At 36.3% G+C, this 15,263-nt stretch overlaps 1 protein-coding gene across 1 annotated transcript in view; it reads left to right on the top strand.

The window, feature by feature from the left end:
* Nucleotides 1-10,822: 10,822 nt before the first annotated feature.
* The window catches only part of LOC120081647 (succinate dehydrogenase assembly factor 2, mitochondrial), a 12,378-nt gene continuing 7,937 nt past the window's right edge, over nt 10,823-15,263 (top strand). The window contains exon 1 of the mRNA XM_039036694.1: nt 10,823-11,076. The gene's annotated coding sequence lies outside the window, so the exon portion shown is untranslated. The remainder of the gene's footprint in view (nt 11,077-15,263) is intronic.

Below are 15,263 nucleotides of genomic sequence, written 5' to 3'. Positions count from 1 at the left end.
TTATGTCTACATAAAGTTTAAGTATTCATGCTATAGCCAGGGGTTCGTTAGTTTATTAGATTTAGGCTTTACAAGTACAATTTACATGTTCAATAAAAACTTTATTACAAATAGAATATGTTTAAAGATTACAAACTATGAGTTTTAGGATATACAACCTAACAAACTCCCACTTGGACTAAAACTCCAATGGGTTTATATATATACAAATATACACAATGTTGAATATGAGAGAATAAATATATATACAATAAACTAGGGCATCAGATACCCACGAATTCTCCCACTTTCCCTAGATTTATGAATTTCGTAGTCCTAGTCTGACTAGGTGGCCCTCAAACACTTTAGCCATGAGGGCTTTTGTAAATGGATCAGCTAAATTTTCTTCTGAGGTTATCTGCGTGACGATTACGTCTCCTCGATATACTATCTCCCTGATAAGATGGTACTTGCGCTCGATATGCTTCCCGCACTTATGACTCCTTGGTTCTTTGGAGTTTGCAACTGCTCCACTATTAGCACAATAGAGGGTGATAGGAAGATGCATATTTGGAACTACTTCCAAATCGGTCAAGAACTTCCTTAGCCATACTGCTTATTTCGCTACTTCACATGCAGCTACATACTCCACTTCCATGATGGAGTCAGCAATACAACTTTGCTTTATGCTCCTTCATACTATAACTCCTCCATTTAAAGTGAATATTGATCTCAAAGTAGATTTCCTAGAATCCACGTCGGTCTGAAATCAGAATCAGTGTATCCTGTTTGGGCATGTACACAACACGACATACATTAAACTCCCAATTGCTGATGCATAAGGAATTTTTTTCATAGCCTCAACTTCTTGAGATGTTTTAGGACGTTGTTCCTTAGACAAATGAATTCCATGTCTGAAAGGTAACATACCTCTTTTAGAATTTTACATCTTATATCTAGACAACAGCTTGTCAACATAAGATGTTTGAGATAAGGCTAGTGTTCTATTCTTATGATTCCGAACTATTTGGATTCTAAGAACATATTGTGCATCTCCCAAATATTTCATTTGAAATTGTGATGTTAGTCATCCCTTGACGTCAGCAAGAAATCCTACCTCATTCCCAATTAGTAGGATATCATCAACATATAATACTAGAAAAGCTACAATTTTGTTGACAATTTTCTTGTATACACAAGGTTCGTCAACTTTCTGTTCAAAGCCATAAGATTTGATCGAATTGTCAAATCTTATATTCTAGGATTAAGATGCTTGTTTTAACCCATTAATGGATTTTTAAGCTTGCAAATCTTTTGCTCTTAACCCTATTCAATGAACCCTTATGGTTGAGACATATAGATACTCTCCTCAAGACAGCCATTCAAAAAGGTTGTCTTAACATTCATTTTCCATATTTCATAATCATAAAGGCAGCAATGGATAAAAGTATTCTAATAGACTTAATCATGGCAACCGGAAAGAAGGTTTCTTCATAGTCCACCCCCTCTCTTACCCTTTTGCCACGAGTCTAGCTTTGTAGGTATGTACCTTATTTAAAGGATCCTGTTTTACAGAGAACATTTGAGCGGAAGCGAATCGTCCAAATCCCATTTCGATTGAAACAAACATTTACAGTAGAACAGTACAGACTATGCATAAAAACATAAATTACATCATGCTTTTTAACTAGAAAAAAGGTTTAGAGATTATACCTTTGAAGAACTCTTCTTCAAGTAAATCCCTCAAACGTTCACGAACACTTCGAATAAGCACGAACTCCTCTCGAACAAATAGCAATCAGAACGAATGAACCAAAAGTGTAAAGGACACTCCTCTTGGTGACCTTAGTATTCTCGGGGTGAGAACCCAGGAGTGGTAGGCTCTGGCTATTTTGGTTTGGAGGGAGTTTGTGGTTTGGAGGAAGAACAAGCTATCGCATAGAGTTTTCTTCAATCATGTAGTGTCTTGAGACTATCGTATAGGCTCTTCAAAATTTGTGTAGAAGACTTATGAAAAAGAAGAAAACCATTTTTCTTTTTATTCCATTTTTCGTAAAAAAAAAAACACTAACCTCTCATTAAGGTGATTAGAAAGAAAAAGGAGATCATTATCAAATAATTAATAATTATAAATAAATATGATAACCAACTTATCATATTATATTATAACCTATAGTTTTAATATTGCATCATATACAATATAAACTATAGTTCTTTCCTTCTATTTTATGGCATTTAATATAAATCATTTTTATATTAAATTTAAAAACTATGAATCTTATACATAGAAAATATATTTGAATCTTATTCAAATATTAATTCCTCCAATTAAACTATAATGTATCAAATACATTATGTCAATTATATCATATATAATTGAATCTATTTAATTATATCATATATAATTAAATTCTCTCTTATTAATTTGAATAATTCAAATTAATCCAAAGACTAATTCTCAACTATTCTTTTGAGCTACCAAGAGGACCTTATAGACCTACAGCTTGAAGCTCCAACGGTACGTGAATAATTAATTAAACTCTTTACTCACATTATCCACCATCTGTTAACTGTCAGGCACTCACTAAAGATCGACAGCCGCACTCTTCGCACTATAGATATATTTTTGTGTCCATTGGATATAACCAATCAATAGTACGATGACCCTTCACAAATTTCTCGTAAGTACAACTAGGCCAAATTGTCGTTTTGCTCCTGTAGTTACATCTAACTCCTTAAGTATTACTAATCCCTCTAATGAACAATAGATTATAGTCCCACTATGACTAAACCCCTCTCGGGCCAGGAGAGGGTGTGGCGCCACATTGTTCAAGACCCGGAATCAGTCCTTATGGGAGCAATTTATCTACTTACCCCTGCTTTGGGGAAGGAGTGAATTCCAACTTGTGTAGCTGAGTTTCTAGCTTCCCAATCAGACGAATCCCCAAAATGGTAGGCTTGTTGAGTCGGCGATCTGGTCACTCTCACCCATACAAATCAAAGGACCACTATCATGAGCAGGAGTTCACAACTCACTTAGTATTAAGGTCATGCTACCTATAGTCATCCTAGTGATGGCGTTGTATAATGAGACTAAACATTTCGTGGTCCGGTCTTATATAAACTCCTTTGTATAGAATATCCCCGCTCGCATGTCTAATACATGAATGATGAGGATTAGATCATTTGTAGCACTTTACAACATTTGTAACACTTACAAAACGGGCCATACTTGTAATGTTACCAGGATAAGGTACCCAGTCTTATCCATATACTACAGACCATTTAGGTTATCACTTAAACATGATCCACCTGTATGTCTCCACATACATGTTTAAGTTACAAAGATAACCATAGATGTTAGTTTATTGGTTTGTGGTTAATGCAACTAAAATATCATATATTTCATAGACAAAGTGAATAAAAATATCAAATATTAATAATCACATAAATGTTTATTCATACAAGATTTACAAACTATAGGACCATATGAGAGTTAGGACATCAACACTAACATTACCAGCTTGGTCTTATTTTCTCTTGTAGATCTATTTGCAACCAATAGGTTTTACACCATCTGGTTGATCTATAAGTTCTTAGATTGAATTAAAGTATATAGACTCATTTCGAGATCCATAGCTTTTATCCATTGGTCTCGATCCACATCTTCCATTGCTTGTTTAAATGGATCCACCAAGCCATTATCAGGTATGATGACCTGAGTTTCTATCAAACCCATGTAACGGTCAGGCTGTTGAACAACCTTCCCACTACGTCGAGGCACTCTCAACTCTTGAGAAGGATGTGATGGACTAGTTTCATCAACAACACTTGTTGAAGGACTAGCCTAATCAACAACGTTTGTTGATCGATCTGTAGTTTCTTTGGTCATTTCATTCAATACTAGTTTATTGCAATGTTGATGATTTCTTATGTGGTCCTCCTCTAAGAATATAGGATTTTTCGATACAAATACTTTGTCATCTTGAGGATCATAAAATAGACACCTTTTATTTCTTTGGGGTATCCTACAAATAGGCATACTTTTCGAACAGCTTTCCAACTTCTTGGGTTTTGAACTAGCACGTGTGACGGGCATCCCCAAATTCTGAAGTGACGTAAACTATATTTACACCCTCTCCATATCTCGTACGGTGTTTCAGAAATACTTTTCGAGGGAACCTTGTTCAAAATATAAATAGCAATATCTACTGCATGTCCCCAAAATGAATTAGGCAAAGTGGAGATTGAATTCCATGTTCTATCAAATAGTCATGGAATTTCAAGTCCATATATTCCCCACCTCAATCTCATCGAAGTGTTATAATCTTTTTACCTAATTGGTTCTCAACTTCTTCCTTATACTCCTTGAACTTTTCAAGGATTTCAGACTTATGATGTATTAGGTAAATATAGTCATATCTAGAATAATCATCAATAAAACTAATGAAATATTCATACCCTCCCCGTACCTTAGCATTCATCAGACCACAAAGGTCTGAATATATGAGCTTTAAGGGTTCTTTGGCTCTAGCACCTTTTCCTATAAAAGACCTTTTAGTCATCTTACCCTCAAGACAAGATTCACATGGAGGTAAAGAGTTGTCTTTTAACTGATTTAAGAGTCCACTTTTAACCAATTTTCCAATCCTATTAAGATTTATGTGACGAGGTCTTAAGTGTCAAAGATAACCATTAGGAGAAACTTTTCACCTCTTATTTTGAGTTTCAACTATTTTAAACATCTCTATATTCAAAATAGTTTTTGTCTCAGTTGGTTTTAACACATATAAGTTGTTTTCTAGTTTCGTAGAACATATTTTAATTTCTTTTGAAATAATGAAAACTTCATTAACTTCAAAAGAAACTTTATACTTTTGTTCTAGCAAACATGAGATAGATATTAAATTCCTTCTCATATCAGGAACATAAAATACATTTTCAAGAAAAATGAAGCTATCTTCAACACAACTTCATATCCTCCACTACTTTAGTTGAGACAACCTCTCAGGACCCTACCTTAAAAGTTGTCTCACCTTCTGTAAGCTACCTCTAGGAACTAGTTTCTTGAGCAAAAGCGCAAATATGATTAACGACTCCTTAATCAAATATCAAAGTTAATTTATCCTTTTCCACGAAACACGTTTCAACAATCAGTAAATCATATTTACTTTGTTGTGTTTTCTTAGCTTCCCCATCTATAACATTCCTGATTATTACTTTCAACAAATCTAGAACATGTTCATTAAGAAAGGTTTTATCTTGTATGTCACGGTTATAAACATTATCAAGGGTATCATGCTTAACAGATTGTCCAAACAATATCTTCCTCGAGTCCATGATTTCTTTTGTGGAAACCATGCTCTTGTATTTCTTAGCTAGTATATCGGGTATGGTTGCTAATATATAGATTCGGGCCTTATTATTTGCCCTAATTCATCTGTTAAGCATTCCAAACTATTTGGTTTACATATGAGTTGGAAGTTAGAGGACATTCCTCTGTGAAAACAAACTTTAAATCATCTTTTGCTAGTATTACATTTATATCTAATTTCCATGTTGAATATTTAAAATCGTTAAACTTATTGGAAGCAAGTATTTTAGAAGAATTCGACATGCTAAAAACATAAACAACTGATTAGTAAATTACTCTTTAAATCCAATCAAATTTTAGTAAAGGTAATAATGTACCCAAATTTCATTATTTATCTACAACAATACTTTAGTGAGTTAGAATAGAAGCTACTAAGGGGCAGTCAAATATTCCTTCATGAAGTAAGACATTCTTGACTAAATACTAACTCCAGAATAACTCTTTATTCCTATAGTTATTTAGTTAGCATTTTCGATCAAGAACTTACTAACATTTAGTAACTATTGTAAGTGTAATCCTCCATTTTTAGAACCTCAGAGGTCGGTCCCAACAATGCTACCGATTTGGAGAGCCAAAGTTGGGAATCAACCTAAGAGACCCTATCCATTTCTAGAGTTTGAGTTGTTTCGAATCTCATGTTACAACCCTCCAAGTAGATAGTCGCTGAAAAGACGATTAGCTAATGCCACCTAAAAACGAAAAGCAGGCGCAACATAGGAATCTCACAGTCCAACTTAATGAAAGAGATCGTAGGATGTGTTGACACACTTCCTTCTCCCACTTACTATGAACAACTTCCCCTATTCACCTTGCTATTGATCCATGCAAACACTTTTCGAATGGAAGTCATTCCTAGGGTGACTCGAAGCCGAGCATGAATCTCACGATGTGAACTCTTAGGGACGTGAGAGCTAAAAACAATATATCATATATATTATTAGTCTCCCACTTAAGTGTTCTATTTGTTTTGGGTAAATATTTACTTAGATATATTTTGGCTAATAAATACAACCTAAGTCTAGGTGTTTATCCAAATGCAACGTTTATATTTGGATTTAACCTACAATGTCTAAGTGATAAACCAATTTATAACCTCACATTGCTCACGCATGCTCATAAAACCGGGTCAACAACACTCAAGAACTAGATAAAATCCCGAGGTAGCAGTTGTTTCTTAAACCGTCAACTTAAGTACCTCTAGCCTTAGATAGGATTTTAGCTCGGGTGAGTTTGTAATTATAGTTTTACAAGATAACGACTTATTTTAGCGAATTAAAACAAGTTTTTATTTGTTAACCCTAAGTGAGCATGCCTCTTATCTTTGTTATAGATTTTAAATGTTTGATCCATTTTATAACACTTTATAAAACTATAGACATGTGAAACAATCCATAACATTTGCCAAGCATTTCATAATTTAATATAACAAATTATATTAAACACATGATACCCTAGATCATGCATACTATATATTATAACAAATTATAATACTTTTAATGCATGATACATGCTTCCTATGGTGAGATTTTAAATCTACATGACATACTATATGGCCATACAAGATTTATTTAATTATCATACATTTATAATGCATAAGCGCACACTAATATGGACCAGTTTTGGCATCTTAAGCAAGCAAACAAGCTAATTATTATAAGAATTATTGAAAAACAACCTTAAACCACCATTGGACTGCCTGAACCGACTCAAACCAGCTCCAAATCGTCCGAAGCAAACCTCTAAGGCATTAAATAGGGTGAATCGGTCCAAAAACAGGTTGAACCAAACCTCCACGAACCGAACCGGCTAATCGGCTAACCCTCGAATCGGACTACACCTCACACATGCGTTTCTGGGTTGCTGAAGAATAGTGTTGTAACACTCTATGAGCAGCGTTGCAACGCTATGAGGATAGAAGCCAAAAAATGGTTTTCTTCTATTAAGCTTCAAATCTTTTTCAATTACAACCTAATTACAACTCCATCGACTCTAATGAATTTACATACTCTTAATCATACATTAAGGCCCATAAACAAAGAGCCAATTAAAACAATTACAACATAATTGAAGAGAAATCTAATGCCAAAACTGTAATATATCCATATCAGCACCCATTTCATACAACCTATGAAAAACACACACCAAGCTAAAATTAACGTAAATTGAGTACTTAAAACATGGTGTTGACATTCAACATGCGGAAGTAATTAGGATCTTAAGCACTCTAACTACATTAATTTTAGATTTAAAGCATGCATGTCCAATTTCCAGAAAATAGGGTTTCAAAATTTACCTTTAAAGAACTCTTCAAGTTGCTCAATCTCCAATTGAAATCTTCACTCTAATGGCTTGTAGACCACCACTTGATCTTCCATATTATCCTCTTGGCCCTTAGATTGGATGGTAGGATCCAAATTGAGAATGAACTTGAGGGAATTTTGGAGATGGATGAGGTTTTGGTGTAAAAAATCGAAGAACAAAAATTTCTTTCAATTTTTCAATTTTGCATAAAATACTTCTGTTAAGAATTCTTTTGTTTTAAAGAATTCATTCATGCAATACAAAGCCCTCTTGTGATGAAACCAAGTTCTCGACACTTGGAATTGGTAGTGTCTAAAGTGGGGAAAAACCCACTTTAAAATTTTCAATTTTAAAAATCAATTTTCAAAAAAATATTAAAAAAATGATTTTCTCAAATCATTTTATTTGAATTTCAATAAATTCAAATTTTAATTTTATATATAAAATTAATTCAATTTAATTAATTATAATAATTTAATATCAAATATTAAATTATTAAACTATCAATTTCATAAATATGAATCCCTATTCTTGTATTTAATATTTAAATCATATTTATATATTTTCCATCTCTCCAATTTTGTTTAATTCAATAATTAAACTTCATATTATATCGTATATAATATTCTAATCCCGAATTCGAATTTGAACATTTCAAATTTTCTCAACACACTATTCTAAGGTTTAATCCATTTATGAGCTAGTAGAGGGACCTAACCTACAGATCATAAGCTCCAACAATATGAGATTAATTGACTAAACTCTTTTAATTGAATTAATCAACATTCGTTAACTACCGGGTCGCTTCGCTAAAGGCCAGTAGCTACACTCTCTTCACTGTAGATATATTTCTGTCCACTTGATTTAACCACGATCAGTAAGTCGATTGATTTTTCACAGGTTGTTCGTATTTACACCTGGGTCAAAATTACTATTTTTACCCCTATAATTCATCTTAAATCTCCACTGATCCACTAATGAATAATTGGTTTATGATCCTACCATGTCCCTCTCAGTCATAGAGAGGGTGGGCCCCTTGTTCAGGACTAAGAATCGATACTTAAGGGAACAACCTAACTCTGAAATCGGATTGGAGCAAATTCCATCTTGCAAGACTATGGTCCCAACTATCTACTCGATTTTACCCTTAAAATGGGAGGTTTATTGAGCGGTGATGTTGAGCCACTCTCACTATTGCAGATTAAAGAACAATCCCAAACAAATAGGAATTCATAATTAGCACAAGGTTGAGATCGAGATACCTTAGGTCATCAAGTTGAAATAGTCAGTTTTAATAGTACACGGTGTTATAAATAAAAGTGACTATTTCGTGGTCTAGTCTTATACAAACATCTTTTGCATAGGATGCCTCCACTCACATGTCTCCACATGAACGATTTTGGGATCACATCATTTATATTAAATATAAAGTAGGTCGCATCCATAGTGTCCCCAATATAAGGTACCCAACCTTATCCTTATACTTATAGACTATTTTGGCTATATACTCAAACTTGATCCTCTTTTATATCTCTACATATAGTTTAAGTATTCATGTTATAGCCTGTGGTTTGTTAGTTTATTGGATTTAGTCTTTAAAAGTGCAATTTATATGTTCAATAATAACTTTATTGAATAAATCTTAATAACAACTTTATTGCAAATATAATTTATTTAAATATTACAAACTGCAATTACAATAAGAAAAACAACACTTGGAATATACAAAATTTAATATTAACCAAGGAAAAAAACATGAAAATAAAAAAGGACAATATTAATACTAAATATTCTCAAAATCAAAAGAAACGCTTGTTATGCCATCAATTGTGTCCATTTTCTCTTCAGAAGATTTGAAAAAATGTGCCACATCCAAATCTGTTTTGTATGCAAAATTTGCTTTCACATTTTTCCCTTTTTCCTTCTAGGGGACTCGATAGAGATCAACTAAGTATTTTGACATACGACAGGTACGTGACAGCTGCCTAATCATTCCACATCGAAAGCATTTATTTTCAACACTTTTTTTTAACTCTTATCTTGTAGAGTTCTTCCTTTGTGATCATCATTTTGTGTGATTCTTTTGAAATTTGAATGATTAGAACGACCACCACGAAAATAATAATTATTTCTTTCTTTACCACGATTATTAACATTCACAACATTCACTTCAGAGAATGGTGCTATTTCAATTGGTCGAGATTCATGATTTTTCATCAATAACTTATTATTTTGTTTGGCCATGAGAAGATATGAAATTAGTTCCTGTTTAAAACCTTTTTCTCGATATTGCTACTGCAGGAACATATCCGAAATGGAGAAAAATGTCTTCTCTAACGCATTGATTTACAAATTTGGAGCCTAAGTGTATCCATTTACGGCGAGCTTTAGGAAGAAAAGTTGTTTTCCAATGATCACAGTTTTATGGCATCCAGGTGTACTTTGACATCAAGTACTAATGACATATAATTATTACCATTAATATTAAATAATAGTAATTTTATAATATTTTCATAGTAACACAACATTACAAAATATTATATTTATATTAGAAATTTAATATATATTAAATATGTAAAACAACATTTAATTTATTAATTAAAATGAAAAGAGAAAAACCGACATATCTTTAGTATCTACCTTTAGCAAGAAAAACAATAAGAGCTAATTTGAGGAGCACAATGGAACATGGATACCAATAAAATATAATATTAAAATAAATATAATATAATATAATATTAAAATAAATTAAACATAATATATAAATATATGAAATAAATAAATAACAAAAGTAAATAAAATAAAAAGGATGGATTTCTCTACTTTCTCCAATCTTTTTAGATTTTGTCCAATTTGTATGTTCCAAAACTCACAAAATGTCGTTATTTATAGGCAATTTGGCAACTAGATGTGTATGGTATAGGTACAATATGTATAATGTTAAAGCCACATACTACGTAATGTTGAGACACATATAAAACTTTGGAAAATAAAGGCATGAAACATGCTTAAAAGACACTGAGATGAGCCTCTCATGAACCTCTATTATCATTATATTTATAATATTTATATATATGGGAAATTTTCCTTTATAAAGAAAAAAAAGTAAAGAATATGAAAAATGATTAAAGAGAAAAAATAGATTGAAAAATCCTAGCCACTCATCGTTTTTCTCTCTCCCTCTCTTCCCATCGTGAATTAAGTCACACGGACCCTCTTTTTTGTGTTTTCTTCAGCAGCCGCGTTGCCCCTCTTCCTCGATCTCCTCTCCGTTCGACGCTCCTATCTTCGGCGACGCGTGGATAGCGACCACAACGGCGATAGCTTTCCTTGTTCTCCTTGTCGGCGACTTGGAGTTGCGGCGAACGACGACGGCATCTCATACCAGCGACTAGACCAGCGTTTTCCTCCCTTTTGACAAGGTTTGCCCCTTACCAATTCTATTTCGACCTTAAATTTGAATTACCCACTTATTGACGGCGTCCATTATGCAACAATAAACTTGATGCATTGCATTATTGGACTCCAAACAGCCCTAGAGTAGGAAAAAGGCTGTATCTGAATGAATAATAACTTTTCTAATAAAGAAGAATAAAATTTATTCTCATTTTTTAAATGATTATTTGGGCACGTTCTAGCAAGGTTTCGAGTCCGTTTGAGTACATTTCAGTGGACGAATGTGCTATAAACTCCTTTGAAAACTCAAGTGTTGTGGCCTAATGTCAGACCCCTAGAACTCGACCATGAAGAGTGTGACAAGGGGTGTCACAAAGTAGACTGACAATTGACGGCGGTAGATACATGCAGACCGAATCAAAAGACTTGGCGAGCGATCGAGTCAATGTGAAGAGTACAGGCGGTGCACACCTTGACTGAGAGGAGCAATTGGACATGGAGTGGCTTGCCTATGGGGGCGTTGGGGAGCGCGTGGGCCTGCTGGCAGCACTAGGAACCTTGGGCTAACCTCTAAGCTCATCCCCACATAGTGGGAGGCACGCATGGCTGGATGCACACGGGCCACACAAAGTCCCGTGTGCGCCATAAGGGACAGGCACAGGCGCACACGTAAGTTGGCACGCTAGGTATCACAATCTAACTTTGAGATAGTAGATTTTGAACCCACTTGTGCAAATAGTACAGTGGCAACATATGAGTGTCAACACATCCAGCGAAGACAGAGGGCCACGAGAAGTGCCATGATGCGATCGAGGAGGACAGTGCATCATCCAACACACCAACATTAGTGGGCAAGCATGTCATGTTGAACATTAAGTAGAAAGACTAGCAACCATATCATCAATGCTCAATGGGGGCCAGATAGAGATGTCCACAGGATCGGGGATGCCATTCCCCATCCCCATCCCCATCCCCATCCTCGCTCTCCATTTCATTCCCCATCCCGTGAAATTCTCCACGGGGATTAGGGTGGGGATTCCCTGTAGGGAATTCGTGGGGATCGGGTTCCCCGCAGGGAATTTTTCCTCGTTATTTTTTTTTTTTTTTTTTTTTTTGTAAAAAACTAATTAATTTAAATCACTAATGTGAGTAAATTTTAATTAAATAATTAACTTTATAACTAAATTGTTTATTATGGTTAGTTTTATATGACAATTTGAATTTAAAGATAAATTACTCAAATTTTGGCCTAAAAAGCTAATTAATTTTTTTAGTAGAAAGAAATAAATATAAATCAAATTATTCACATATAAATAATCTAAATTTAAACATATTCATTATGTTTCCCAATAAATAATCAAATTTGAAATTTAAATGTAATATTTATATAATAATAATAATAATAACATACATTAGATAACCATACTAAAATAAATATGTAAAAGCTAATTGGAGCGGGGATGGGGAACGGGGTGGTGTCGGGCCGCGGGCGAGGATGGGGAATGCATTCCCCGTCCTGTCCCCGTTTAGCTCACGAGGAATTTTTTCCCCCACTCCCTCCCCCATTCCCTGCCTAATCGGGGAATAGGGCGGGGCCTCGTCCCCGTGGGGAAATTGGACATCTCTAGGGCCAGATGGGGCCTCGAGCCGTGACCTCGGAAGGTGGGGTTTCGTCGTGAGTTTGGACGAATGGCTCTAGAGTTAGATGCATGTTGATAAGATATGCAAGCACGTCGAATTTCATGTCAATCGGAGTTCAGACGGGAGCTCTACGTTGGGGAGTGACCGTTCATCACATTTCATATGTATGGGTGGCAAAGAGGAAAAATGTTCAGAATGCACTATAGGGGGAGGCATGGTGTCAGCCCTCCACCACCCCTGAGTCTTGTGGCTTAATTGAGCTACCCCGTGGCACATGTGTGTGTCATGGTGTGGGCAAGCGTTGCAAGACAAGTGTCTTAGGCATCTTCCATCGAGAATGGGATCTCATGGACAGTGTCGGGCGGCACGAATGTGCCTACATTGCGCCCCTTCCCATGGGTCGGAGGTTTGATGTAGCACCCGGTTTGCCGTTTTGATTCAACAAGGACTTGGAAGGGTCTAAGTCTTGATTATGTCTAGATTGATGGAAGTCTGGGAAGTCCAGAGTTGGGTAGTTGCCCATGGGTTGGTTGACGAGGGTTGAGAATGAAAGAACCTCGCCTAAGGTCTGATGAAGCTTCAAAAAGTCGAGCAAAAAGTGGGTTGGGAATTGAGTTTCCCTTAAGGCTGACCATGATCGTGTGAGAATCATGGTGTTGCACGGTTGGAGAAGCACAACCGTGCACCAGAGACGCGCATGTGCGGCCAACTCACGTAGTAGGAGATGGCAAGGGCAGGCATGCACATCGGCAGCACCCCATGCCCACTCAGGCTCAGTTGTCCAGGCAATTCCAAGGCTTGAGACCACTAGAGGCAGTTTGTGGGTGACATGTGGCACAATTGGAGCCGGTCAAAGATAGACACGTGGTAGTGGATCCATAGACAAGGTGGCAGTTTTTGGAGTCAAGGGGGTGAAGAGTGTTTATAGATGGAAGAAGGTCATGACCATGCTAAAAACACTCTCCATTCCCTTGACTCCAAAAACCGCCACCTTGTCCAAAATTGCTACCTTGTCCATAGATCCATTGCCACGTGTCTGTCTTTGACCAGCTCCAATTGTGCCATGTGTCACCGACGAACTACATCTAGTGGTCTCAAGCCCTGGAGTTGCCTAGACAACTCAGCCCGAGTGGGCATTGTCGGTGTACGCGTCTGCCCTTGCCATCGTCTGCTGTGTGCGTTGGCCGCACGTGTGCGCATGCATGCACCTGCCCCATGTGGCGTGTGCGGGGCCTTGTGTGGCCTGCGTGCGTCTAGCCATGTGTGCCCCCTGCTATTTGTGCAAATGGGCTTAGAGGTCAGTGTAGGGTTCCCAGTGTCGCCAGCAGGCCCCCATGCCCCACAGTGTCCCTGTAGGCATGCCACTCCTTGTCCGACACTTCCTCTCAGTCGAAGTGTGCGTCGCCTGACCCTCTACCTACCTGCACTCAGGTTGGTCTTCTCCGCATTGACTTGGTCTATCACAATTGTCAGTCTATCCTTGTGATACCCCTGATCACACTCGAACCTTCATAGGTGTTCATGTTTGAGTTCTAGGGGTCTAACACCTAGGCTCTAACCTTGAAATTATCTCTCTTTGTAGCTTCGGATTGATATTAGACCTATTCATATATTTTTCCAGCAACATTTCCCTTTTCGGTGTCTTTTGGTAATGACCCACTTACTTGTGACTTTAGTTTTTCTTTACCCATCACTTAATGGCTGCTAATAAATAGGATTTACTCGCTCTATGACATGAACCAACAAGAGTCTTGTTTGGTGGCATTAAGTTGATTTAAACTAGTTAGAGCCCACTTGGAATCTCTTTGAGTTTGAACTCATTCTAGCAAGGTTCTGAGCCTGTTTGGTGTGGTTCAATAGGTAATAACTCATTTTCAACCTTTTTGAACTGGTTTAAAGTGCTGTAGAACTCCCTTTTTGTAGCTTGGAACTAAGTCAGAGCTTTTGAATTAAGGCTTAAGGTTGTTTTTGGTTGGTTTATTCATTATGAACACTCTTTTAGACTTCAATTAAGGTTTGGAACTAAAGATTGGACGTTGGAATCTTGTTTTAATATTTTAGGAGTCTTTCAAATATCTTAGGAACAGTTTTAAACAATATTTAAGTAGTTTTCTACCTGATGGATTTGTTTGTTTGTTGTCCTCTTATGTAGTTTACTTCTGCTATGTTTAAATGACACATGTGAGCTGATCTTGAAATGATTGTTCTGTAATGATTATGTGTGGTGCTCATTGATATTTTATGTGACATCCTATTATTTGGTCGGGCATGCTTGGATGTTCGATGTGATGATTATGTTTTGTAGAGCATGTCAAGTTGTATGGGTGGCGGAGCATGATGCGTAAATCATGTATGGGTAGCAGAGCATGCTACGTAAATCATGTATGGGTTGCAGTGTGTAACGGTCATGCTTGTCCAGGGCCTGTTGCCCATGGCCGCATGCCCAATCCAACCCCCTTCTAGCATATTTTCATGTCCTATATTGTATTAGTTTAGTTAGCTTGCTTTCTTTACATTTTCATTGTAAGTGACCACTCGCCCTTTTGCATATGCAAGGGCGCCAGTTGGCTTT

Source organism: Benincasa hispida, chromosome 7, assembly GCF_009727055.1.
Source record: "Benincasa hispida cultivar B227 chromosome 7, ASM972705v1, whole genome shotgun sequence".
In the NCBI taxonomy this organism is placed as follows: domain Eukaryota; kingdom Viridiplantae; phylum Streptophyta; class Magnoliopsida; order Cucurbitales; family Cucurbitaceae; genus Benincasa; species Benincasa hispida.
The sequence above is the reverse complement of the archived record's forward strand: the minus strand, read 5'-3'. Positions and strand labels throughout refer to the sequence as shown.